Source organism: Leptopilina boulardi, unplaced genomic scaffold (assembly GCF_019393585.1).
Source record: "Leptopilina boulardi isolate dan_hultmark-lab unplaced genomic scaffold, ZJU_Lbou_2.1 LbouV2_315, whole genome shotgun sequence".
In the NCBI taxonomy this organism is placed as follows: domain Eukaryota; kingdom Metazoa; phylum Arthropoda; class Insecta; order Hymenoptera; family Figitidae; genus Leptopilina; species Leptopilina boulardi.
Genome location: NW_026137880.1, coordinates 616,270 through 629,040, shown reverse-complemented (window position 1 = coordinate 629,040; position 12,771 = coordinate 616,270). Strand labels below are relative to the sequence as shown.

The following is a 12,771-nucleotide window of genomic DNA, read 5'->3' as shown; positions in this document are numbered from 1 at the left end:
ACGGAGTTCATTATAACGAGTGTAAAAAAACAGTTTTTTAAAAATATACATCGAAGATACACAAATGTCATCATAGTTCACAAGTTAAAATTTTACATATTCAGAAGTTTTCGTCAGTTACGGTCTAGCCTAAAATATACCTGTGTAAATGAGGTAATAAAACTTTTACGACTTAGAAGATATAATCTTAGGAGACCCGGTGTTCGAAAAAAGGAAAAACTAATTGAAGAGTCATTACAAAGTTTATTTAAAGGTAAATAATATGAATCTTTAAAAATAAGGATTGTTTGATTGTCTTATAATAATAAAAATTGAGAACATTTAACATTTTTAAATAAATAATTTTCATATTGTAGGGGAATAGTGTCAGGGTTGGACACAGTTTTGGTTTTTTGTTTATAAATATTTTGTTTAGATAAATTCAGTCAATTGTGGTATATGGGTGGAAAGATCTACAAAAGAGGAACACTTTTGCTGTGGACCGTAAATTGATTGGTCCAAAATTAAAAAAGTTATAAACATTTAAAAAAAAAAAAATCTAGTCAGGGTTGGACTTTTCAGTCAGGGTTGGACACTTTTTGAAAATCGAAACGCATTATTGGTAAAAACGTAAAATAACATTTGTAATGTTTTTTATTCTTATTTTTTCATGTTTATCTTTACTTATTGTTTACAAATTGTAAAGCTTCATGGGTTTAAAAAAGGAATGAACTCAAATTATAAAAAATAACGCTTTATTGTTCCAAATAACTCAATGAAATGATGAACAAAATTTATACAATTTAAGTATTATTTTTCTAATATCTTTGGCACAATTTTGCACTGAAATATCAATAAAATAAAATTTATTTATAAATTGTGTCAAATTCATAATTAATATGGGTGTCCAACCCTAACTGTATAAAGTGTCCAACCCTAACTAGAAGCATCATTTTCGAATTGTGCTAACCATAACTAGACATGTGTCGCGATTCGATTTTTCACTTTTTTTCTTCTTAAATTATGTACCCCACAATACATTCAATAAGCTTATCTTGCCGAATTCGTGCTTTTTTACACATTTTTTAGGTTTATTCACAAGTCAAACAAAACTTTTTTTGTCTCTTCGATTGCACCGAAGTCACAAGAGACGCTACTTTTGATTCTCCAAAAATGTAATGCCACAAAAAGTTAGGTTATACTACTAGAAGATTCGTCACGTACGCACACAGGTGGCGCTAGTGTTCTTATTTAAAAAAAGCCAAGTGTCCAACCCTGACACTATTCCCCTATTTTTTTAAACATTCATTTAATAATCCTTTCCCCAACTTAGTTAATTTAACTAAGTTAAATTAAGGAATTAGAATAGGGAACAATTATAAGTTCAGCTTAGGTAAAATTAAAAATTATTTAAAATATGACATAACAGTTGTATTTTTTTAATATTCCATATGCAACAAACTCAAATAAATTTTTTTCTTATGAATATCTTCAACAATTTGTACTTTTTAGACTTTGGTTACAATGCGTATTTCTTTAAAATAAAATATATAAATATTAAATACATATATTTTAGTTTACATTAATTGTCATCAATTGCATCCAATTCTAATATTTCAATTGCACCATTCATTTCAATTTCATGAACATTCACAGCATTCGACGAATAAGATTCTTAGGTACCTATTAACTAAAAAACTGCATGAGGTATTTCATAATTGTGACAACACATTTTCAAACGTTTTAGTCCATATCTTATTTGTAAAATAGAATTTAGCATGGGAAGTAGCATTCTGTTACTTCATTTAGTTTTGACTACGTTCATCTGACTAAATGCACGTTCTATATCTGCATTTGATAAAAGTAATACCAACAAAGTTAAGGCCAACTCCCCTAATTCCTAAAACGGATGTAATCCAGAGGCATCAGTATCAGAATTTACTTTTGACCAAAATGATAAAGTGTCCTTTAAATCAGTCTAATTAACAGAATTCAAGTTTTGCCATTGATGCTCTATTTTCGTTACTTCGATGCTGTTCGAATAAAACATCTTTGTAACGTGAGTGATGCTTGGTTTAATTCTATTCAGACATTCATCCAACGAAAAAAGTCGAATTTTTTTCGAAATATCAATATTATCTGGTAAACGATCACACAATTCGATTCCCAAATATTTTACAAAAGAGACGCATCTCTCTTTGACAATATTTTGGTATTCAGCGGAAATGTTCTCTTGACGACAAGCATCCAAAAAAGAAAAACCTAAAAACAGGTTCGAGTCCAAATGTTCTTTACATCTATCGTTGTAAATAACAACTCTTGCATTAGGATGTAGAATTATCTTAACAATGGATGCATACGTATTTTTAAGATGATTTAAAAGTTTTGTCGGATCCGCGACCGAAGACTCAGAGCTCTTAATCACACTTTGGACTGATTGTAAAATTGGCAAAAAAATGACAAATAAACTTTATTAAAAGAATCATTGTACATGGCATACAATATTTCGGCTGTATGTATAATTCTACTTATTGATCTAGAATTCGAGACACTGCTGGCTCGATCGATAACCAACGTGTTTTGGCCATCTTAGGAATTTGTAAAGGAGATTTATTATCGTTGATCAATTTATAAATTGTTTTATACTCATGACGCCTGTTAGAAGATTTTGAAAACCATTTGTAGGTTTCTCGAATGAGAAACTTTATATGCCTAGGCAACGCTTTTTTGGAAGTTTCAGACACTGCTAGCTGGATAGAATGACATACACATCTAATCAGAATCATATTAGGCAAATTTAATTCTCTTTTTAATCTCTCTTAAATTCCGTTGTCTACGCCTACCATCGTGCTCGCATTGTCAGTTTCTATTCCTTTCAAATTCTTAACTGTCAACTTAAAATTAGTTGAAGCATTTTTAACAGCATTTTTAATTGTTTACGCTGATCCATTTTCCACTTCGACTAAAGTAAGATATGTTGAAAAAAATTCTTTACGTGATTTACTATAGTAACGTATTACTATACCTAAAAGCTTTGAAACACTAATATCTGTAGATTCATCCAGTAAGAGGCTATAAGGACTATCGCCAATGTCTAATATAAGATCAGCTGTAATGATCTGACTTTTTATATTGACAAAAGATTTGCTCGCCGGATGGAGTCCGGGTACCTATTTTGACTAGTTACTTTAAATATCGGTAGATGGCGTGAAGCGCCATTTATGTTTCTAATAATTTCGGAACTATTTCTTACTATGATGTAGAGGAAAGGTATAGTCATTGACGAGACTTTATTTAAACCTTCGAAAGAGAATATATTGTTTAAATAAAAGAATGATAAAATATACAAAAATGAGTTATTACATAAAATAATATAAGAACAAAAGAATCTATAATGCAAATAAAATAATAAACTCTAGAAAATATAACGATAAAAGAACTAGCTATTCTAGAGGAGCATTCGCTAAGCTCCGATCGCGCTCAAATAATGCGGAATTAAACATATTTACCACGTTCGCGAAGATGTTGGTCAGGACGACGCATATTACTTTCGCGTGGGGTACTTTCTAGAATTTACCCCCTAGACATTTGGACTCGCACCTATATTTAGGTTTTTCTTTTTTGGATGCTTGTCGTCAAGAGAACATTTCCGCAGAATACCAAAATATTATCAAAGAGAGATGCGTCTCTTTTATAAAATATTTGGGAATCGAATTGCGTGATCGTTTACCAGATAGTATTGATATTTTGGAAAAAATCTGACTTTTTTCGTTGGATGAATGTCTGAATAGAATTAAACCAAGCATCACTCACGTTACAAAGATGTTTTATTAGAACAGCATCGAAGTAACGAAAATAGAGCATCAATGACAAAACTTGAATTCTGTCAATTGGATTGATTTAAAGGATACTTTCTCATTTTGGTCAAAAATAAATTCTCATACTGATGCCTCTCGATTACATCCGTTTCAGGAATTAAGGGTGTTGGCCTTAACTTTGTTGGTATTACTTTTATCAAATGTAGATATAGAACGTGCATTTAGTCAGATGAACTTAGTCAAAACTAAATGAAGTAACAGAATGCTACTTTCCATGTTAAATTCTATTTTACAAATAAGATATGGACTGAAACGTTTGAAAATGTGTTGTCACAATTATGAAATACCTCATGCAGTTTTCCAGTTAATAGGTACCTAAGAATCCTATTCGTCGAATGCTGTCGAATCCCGCAGATATCCTAGGAATGTCCTATAAATATCAAAAGGATCTCTTAAGGATATCCAAAAAAATCGGCGGTTTAGATATTCTTTGGATGTCCCATGGATATCTGAGGATATCCACTGGATATCTTCTGGATATTTCTATAGACTTTCATAAATGTCCTCCAGATATCCCATAGATATCGTCAGGATATCCCACAGATATCATCAGGATATCCCATAGATATCGTCAGGATATCCCACAGATATTTTCAGGATATTCTCAGTATATCTTCTGGATGTCAAGAGGATATTCTCAGGATACTGTTTTTAAAATAATTATGAGACTACGAGTGATAATAATCTGTGAATTAAATTTTATATAAATAAAATAAAATGCAACTTGTTTTTCGAGAAAGTTGTTTAATTTGAAAAATTATTAACTAATTTTTTTCTCATTCGTGATTCATTCCTTTATTCATATGCTTAATATTGTCAGAAAATAAATTGGCTTTAAACAATATAAATTCTTCCCCGCAAATAACGAATAACTTAATATATATTAATTAAACATTAAGTGCATGAGTTTATTTAAAAAATTTGAAAAATACGCTTCAAATCTTCATTTAAAATTAATTAGAAGCTCACAAGATTTTTGTTTTTATTATATTATTATTCATTATATTAGCTTAACAATTTTAACCTTTAAAAATATATGTTGAGATTTTAAATATCCCGTGAATATCCTTAGAATATCCCACGGACATCCTGAGAATATCCCATGGATATCCTGAGTATATCCTATAAATATCCTGTGGATATCATATAGATATCCTGAGGATATCCCATGAATATCCTGAGGATATCCCATGAATATCCTGAGGATATCCCATGAATATCCTGAGATATAATATCCAATAGATATTTCGTGGATGTCTTAGGGATATCCTCTGAATATCCTATGGATGTCCTGTTGTTGTCCCACAGACCGGCGGTTCGGATATCCTATGGATATCCCAAGATATCCTGGAGACCATTGATATAGATATCCTATGGATATCCTTTTGTTATGAGGCCCTCACAGCACCAGATATCCTAGGATATTCCAAAAACATCCCTTGGATATCCTAAGGATACTTTAAGGATATCCAAAGTAGCGGCGGTTAGGATATCCTAGGGATATCCCAGGGATATCTAAGGATGTCCCTAGGACGTCCCAGGGATATCCTAATCATTTCCTGGATATTATTAGGATATCCTGTGGATATCCTTAGAACGTCCCAAGGATATCCTCAGGACGTCCTAAGGATATCCCAAGGATATCCTTGGAATAATTAGGGATGTCCTTAGGACGTCCTAAGGATATCCACAGTATGTCTATATTATCTTAAGGGTTAGAATATCCTTGAGTCGTTCTAAAAATGTCCCTAAGGTATCCATAAAACGACCCTAACATACAAATTAATTAAATAAAAATGGAAAACATATTTTTTGGACGTATTTATAATATAATGTATTTCCAAGATATCTAAAATGATTTACCTTGTCTACAAGAATTCTTTTTTCTACTTTTTCTTTTAAAAATCTCTTGAAACCAACTCAAGCGCTAACTATGAAACACTTGCTCAACTGTACATATTTTATGTTATTTGGCACAATCTAGCCCACTGCTGCATGTGGGCAAACAGCCGAGTTGGTCCTCCTGTCCCTAGTCTTCGCTGTCCCAGCTTCGCTGCACAGTGGCCTGAATCTTTAATTTACTGTTCAAAAAAGTCACTGAACAAGATCATGCCAGAATAGTATATTGTGCATCTAGGGAGGAAAATGGTTGATTTCCACGAGTGTATTTTGCAGTTCGAGGCATAGCGAGCGCACGAGCCGCAGGCGTAGGTTTGCGAGTGAAGACGAGAACTGTAAAACACGAGTGGAAATCATTTTCCTCCCGAGTTGCACATACTACTTTTTCTAACACACGTATACCGAAAGTACAAACGCGGTAGTGTGGATACTATTGATGAAGGTATGATTGTGTCTGGTGTACCAGACGTTTGAGACTCACTATTGTTCATAGTTTGATATGCTCTAATTATCAACTTTAAAGCCCAGATTTGAAAGATGATTGACAATAACGAGAAACCTATTTGTATCAAAAAATCGCTATCTCAAATAGTCAAAATTTGAATCATAATCATATCCTAGGGAGATCTTAGCGATATTTCTAGAATATTTTAACGATATACCAAGTTTATCCCAAGAATATCCCCAGGATATCACTAGGATATCCCTAGAATATCCTCAGGATATCCCTAAAATCAGTAGGGTAAGGAATAGAAAAGATGTGACTTTACTTTCCATTATTTTGTAAAGTTTCAGCTTTTCACTTGTAGTTTTTGAAGCACTTCTTTAAAAAACATTTCGAAGTATGCATTGAATTCTTCAAATGATCACGAATAATTTGGTACATTAACAAAAGTTGTGCTTTTAAAATAAATTAACATTTAAAGGTAAAATAACACAGCCCCACAAAAAAAAAAGTGTCATGTACTTTTGACCGGAATACCCTAACCCTATGTATTTTGACGCGCTGAACACGAATCCGAAGTCCGTTTTGCTCCATCACGTCAGGATTTTTTCTAACCTCAAAAAACATGTCGGATTTTGAGAAGTAGGCGATTTTTTTAAAAATTTATGTATTAACTTCAAACTTGGTATCTGGGGTTTTTTTGTGTCGCTGATTACGAATCTGAAGTTAGATTTTCAAAATCAAAAATGGCGGATCCAATATGGCGGACGAATTTTTTTTGGTCAAAAGTACATGACACTTTTTTTTGTGGGGCTGTGTAATCTGTTACATACAGCGTAAACCTTTTGTCCAACGACACTTTAACTAAAGGCACATTTACAAAATAAGTCAAAACCACCTAAATCTTTTTGTAATTATTAATTTTCTTATTTTTACATATATTTGTAAAATGCTTCAAAAAAAATTTTATTGGAAATGTATAAAAACGTGATTAACTGCATCGTATGATTTTTCACATGTTCAATTTGAAGTTGACGTAAAGTTACTCTTTTAAAATTAGTCAAATTCCATGCTTTTTTTAAATAACGATGTTCAAACGAGTTGTTTATTGTAACCTATTTACAAACGTCAAAAATCAAGAAAATAAAATGTCTGCAGGTAATTTAATATTTGTATTAAAAAAATAAGAGTTTTCCTACAGTAGCATTTACTGATAACGCGTATTGATTCACAATTTCTGTAGATCCGAAAATACTCAAACATGATAGAATGTGAGAAAAAAGAAAAAAACAAGCTTTGAAAAAGGAAGAAGAACGTTTGGGGAAAGTAGAATACAATACTAAAAATAATCCACTGCAACCATCTACGAAGTCATCAAAAATGATTACAATTGATTCTCAAGAAAATTCACTAAAAACTCGACTCCGTAAAAATTCATTTAACCTCTCAATAATAAATTTAATTAATTCAAATGAATTTAAATGAATTTAAATGAATTATACTTATATTCTATGATTTATTGCACACACAAAAAATTTCAATTGCCAGGACTACCATATGGTAGATTCTCTTCCTTAAGATGTATCTAAAGAGAAAATCGTAGTCTGACCTAAAAATTAGTTCGTGTTCTCTTTTTGCAGGCATGGTGGAAGGGTGATTTTTGAGAAATTGATTTCTATGGGAATTTAATTAATTTCTGTATGTAAAACTGAATTTTTGCTACTTCTGAATGTTGAATTGGATTCAGTGACTTTAATAACATAAAAATGACATATATAAAAAAATTCAAAATGGCGGATTCAAAATGACTGATCTAATATGGTGGATTTTTTCAAAAAATTGCTTGGATTTCTTTGAAACTTGCTACTTGGAGGTTTTTAGGGTCGTTGATTACAAATATGATGTTAGTTTATAAAAATTCAAAATGGCGGCCCAAATAATTTTGAAATGAATTAAATCGATTGAAACTTTTTACTCCGTGGGGGTTTTCGAGGTCACTGAAGACGAATCTGATGTTAGATTTAAAAAATTCGAAATGGTGTATCCAATACGGCTTACGATGAAATTATTTTCAGATTTTTTTGGTTCTAGTTAAATTAGCGACACCAGGAAGGACCTAAGTAACAAGAACCAAAAAAATCTGAATTCAATTTCATCGTAAGCCGTATTGAATACGCCATTTCAATTTTTTTAAATCTAACATCAGATTCGTCTTCAGTGACCTCGAAAACCCCCACGGAGTAAAAAGTTTTAATCGATTTCATTCATTTCAAAATTATTTGGGCCGCCATTTTGAATTTTTATAAACTAACATCATATTTGTAATCAACGACCCCAAAAAAGAATCTACCATATGTCAGTCCTGGCAATTGAAATTTTTTTTTTCTTTGTGTGCCTGTGTAATTTTAGCCTGACAGTAATATCCAGGGAAATCAGTTTCTTAAATTTAAAAAATTCGTTCGACATATTGGCGGATCAGTGACCCCAAAAACCGTCGAGTAACAAGGCTCAAGCATATTTTAACGATTTTAAACAAATTCGTCTGCCGTACCAGATCCGCCATATTGAATTTTTAAAACCTAACCTCAAATTTGTAATCACTAACCCAAAAAAACCTCTAAGTGACTAGTTTCAATCAAATCCGATTGTGGAGAATCGCTTTATAGCAAGGTTGCATTGCCAAAGATTTAAACTATAAATTCAACTTATTGAATACGTTAGGGGTTATGCGTTAAATACATGTTCCCCGGAATAATTGCATAACATTTCAGTTTTAGGTCTTAAAATTGAAGGTTTAAGCTTTTTTTGAGCCCTATTAAAGCTATCTATGCCTTTACGTTCTCCAAATAGTGTCAAGAAAGCCATTTTTTGAAACATTAATACACATTTTCAGGAAACTGAACAAATTCAATTTTTTTTTGTATTTTCTTGTTCATTGGCACCCAAATATTCAATAAACACAGGAATTTTGAAATAAACACAACATGACCATTTTTTTGTTACCCAGTTATAACAATTAATGTTATAAAAGAATGAAATATTTTACAAATAAATAAAGTTACAATCGCAATTCTGTAGCTTACAATCAAAAGCTAACATAATTTATTATCCAACGAGCTTAACACGAAGAATTTTTTTAAGTCTATTTTTTACGAACAATTGATTGTCATTATAATTGATTATAATTTATTTATTAAACGAAAATACTTCATATTGTGCTCGATTGATGCGAAATTACATCAACTTGCATTTTGTAACGTCAGAAGTGCGATAACTTTATTTGTTTATAAAATATTTAATTTTTTATTAACATTAATAATTAATTAATTAATTTAAAATTGTAATTATTTTACATATGTGAAGATATAAATAATGTTGACTTTTATGTTTTCTAAATGGTTTTTCCTGCTCTTTCGAATGGTGACGTAGTGGAGAATTTTGGACACCGGATTTTTTTCAGCGCAAAAATTCCGTTTGGAAACACTGTGTTATTTATTTAAAAAATTGTTAATAACTTTAGAAAGTATTACACTTTTCAAGCAGTGAAAAACAGTTTAAAATTTTTTTTCACGCTTATTACTTTATTTAAAGGAACCTAATTTTTTTATAACACTAAAGGTCATTAAAACTTTATAAACAAAATATTTTTTATTGGATCGGTTTGGTCACCAGAGGTCACTGAAGTCAAGGCTAAAAAAAATTTGAACAATCGGCGGCCAAACTTTTAGGGAGATTGGATCCGAAAAAATAAAAAACAGTTTTAAAGCTGAGACATGTAGTTAAGCATCACCCTAACCCCGATAAAAATTGTTTAAAAATAAGAAAATGGCAGCATTTAAAAAAAACTTTTAATGGTATTTTTTTGATAATTTTTGAACTGTAGCCAAAAATCAAAAAGAAACGCAAGTAATTGAATTTAAGGGGGATGCTTAAAGGATTTAATTTAAAAAAAATGACTTCTTTTGGTTAAATCGGTTCATTAGAACTTGAGTTTTGATGTACGCCAGTTTCAAAAACATCGTTTCGAAAAAAACGCGTTTGAATATTTAACACTCAAATGTACAAAATTTTTGTCAAAGTTTGACACCATATTTAAGAACTCAAACTTCATGGAAAAAATTTTGCAATAAACATTTCTTATGTGCCAAAAACCGCTCTTTTGAGTGATGCATATAACAATTTTGTAAATTAAAAAAAAATTATTACACTTGTTTTTTTAAATAAAAACGTGAATAAAAATTGAATGCATTAAAAATTGTGATTTTTTGTTCGGTATAAAGTGTAAATACTACTTTTAGAACAGTTGGTTTAAAAAAAAATTGTTAGGAGAAAAAGTTTTCTATATTATATGTAGAATATGTAACAAAAATTTTAAATGTATTGTATTTTGAATTTTAAGTTTTAATAAATTATTTCTACATTATGTTCTATCTACTGCAAATCATGAAATTTAACATTGAACTTAGCTAATATAATTTGATACTTTTACAGTTATAAGAATTTAAATAGCTTTTTGTAATAAAAAGGAGACTAAATATTTAAAAACAATTAATTAACAATGAACTAAAACAATTACTAAAATAATGAACTAACGGAATTTTATTTTGAATCTTTAAAAAGTAAATATTTTTCACATTGTAATCTCATTGTAAACTCACAATAACAGAATCTCATTTTTTTAAATAAAATTAATTTCATGAAAATATTTAAATACAATTAAAAGACAATAATTTCATATTCTTAACAAAATTATTAATTATTATTGAAAAATCAAATTAAATTTTTATTCATTATTTTATAATGAAATAAAAAGCTTTTTTTAAATTACGAAATATTTATAGTGTTCACTGTTTATTTTTCTACTTCATTTACTATTAGTTGTAAAATGCAGTTTAAAGAATTATTAAGACTTCTGCACCAAATGTGTTGTCTTCTTTCACAAATTTATTGATCGGATTACATATAGTATTTACTATAAAATAAAATGTTCCAATGATATCCTAAATAAAAAACTTACTCGACATAAAGGATAAGAATGTAATATTTTTATAATATCGTCCTTTTTTACTTCTGTCATTGTGTTCGTATTAATAATATAATTTGTCTCTTGTTTTTACTTAGAAGCCTACTGTATTCATATCTATACTGTTTGTTTCCTACTGAAGCAACCTCGTTCACCCTCTTATGAGTCACTTTCATCAGAATCAAGGGTGCGCATTGAAAGGAAAAGTACTACCCTGAAACATAAATATTGCCTTCAGACCGAAAATTTAATTTTTTTTGTAATATTTATTAATGCATTTTTGGTATAAATCGTCTCTGACAAAGAAATGAGTTCAAAAGAAGAGTTAAATGTTCTTAGAGGTATTGTAGTTAAATATTAAAACAATTATTATCTACTGTTTATTATAAATTTAAGAACAAAGGAAGTAATATATTGTCCAAATTTAGAGAGACATTTTATTTCGAATTTAATTATTTCGATACAATGAAACGCCCGTCAAACTATACTATCAAATAAGATTGTCTGAACATTATGACTACTTATTAGAGACTGAAATAAAAAACCAAATATTTTCTGTTGGTACACTGAGAAGAATTTAGCACAGATGTAATATACTAAACACACGTTCAAATAGTGTACCTAACCTTTGGAGCAATATCGGTGTAGTTATCAATTGAGAATCGAAATCTGTCAATATAGTTACCGACAGTTTTGATTGTTATTTGACATTTCTTATATAGCTGTTAAAATTAATTTCTTAAAAATATTATTTAATTTTTAACAATTAAAAATTATAAGAACTTTCAAAAAATGTAATAAAAAAACAGAAAATTGGTTAAAAAAATCCTTACATGATGTTTAATTTTTATTTTACCTGTTTTTCAATGAATTCTATGAAGGTGTCCATCTTAGGAACATTCGCAAAACATTCACTTTGTGTGAAAATATTTTGGAACATCAGTGGAAACTGTGAAAAAGTATTATTTAATTGAATAAATAAACTATTTAACCTTTATGGGACTGAGGAAAAAAACACCTTCTATTGGCGGACGGGGCACCCGCGTACCCTGTTTAATTTATTGAAGATTTTGTATCAAAATGAGCAGTTCAATTAACTTTAAGTGTAGTGGACGTTTCAATGTAAGTAATAATCACATAATATGAATACACTGTAAAAAAGTCTTATTTTAAGGCCGAAAAGAGGTCTTATTTTAAGAGACAACATTTTTAAAGCAGATTTGATGAATTTACGCAATGCAATTTCCATTATAATTACTAGCGCTGATTTTGAGACTCACCTTAAAATAAGATTTTCTTTTTACTGTATACATAAACATTGCTAATAAATAATTATTATTATTAGTTGATTATTAAAAAACTGTCCATTACTTATTAAGTATTATGTATATATTCACAATTTCATTGGTTTTTCATTAAATAGTATCCGTGTATATACTATTTGCTACATTGCAAAACAAAATTTAAAATAAATTTTTAGTACAATCTAATTCTATTCAAACTAAATTTTTATGCTAATTTTTTTTAAAAAACTGACGATTTCTTAT

General features: G+C 29.7%; 1 protein-coding gene across 1 annotated transcript in view; it reads right to left on the bottom strand.

Moving 5' to 3' along the window:
- The window catches only part of LOC127283899 (uncharacterized), a 67,719-nt gene extending 56,381 nt beyond the window's left edge, over window positions 1-11,338 (bottom strand). Inside the window, exon 1 of the mRNA XM_051309015.1 lies at window positions 11,219-11,338. The gene's annotated coding sequence lies outside the window, so the exon portion shown is untranslated. The remainder of the gene's footprint in view (window positions 1-11,218) is intronic.
- Between the last annotated feature and the right edge of the window lie 1,433 nt (window positions 11,339-12,771).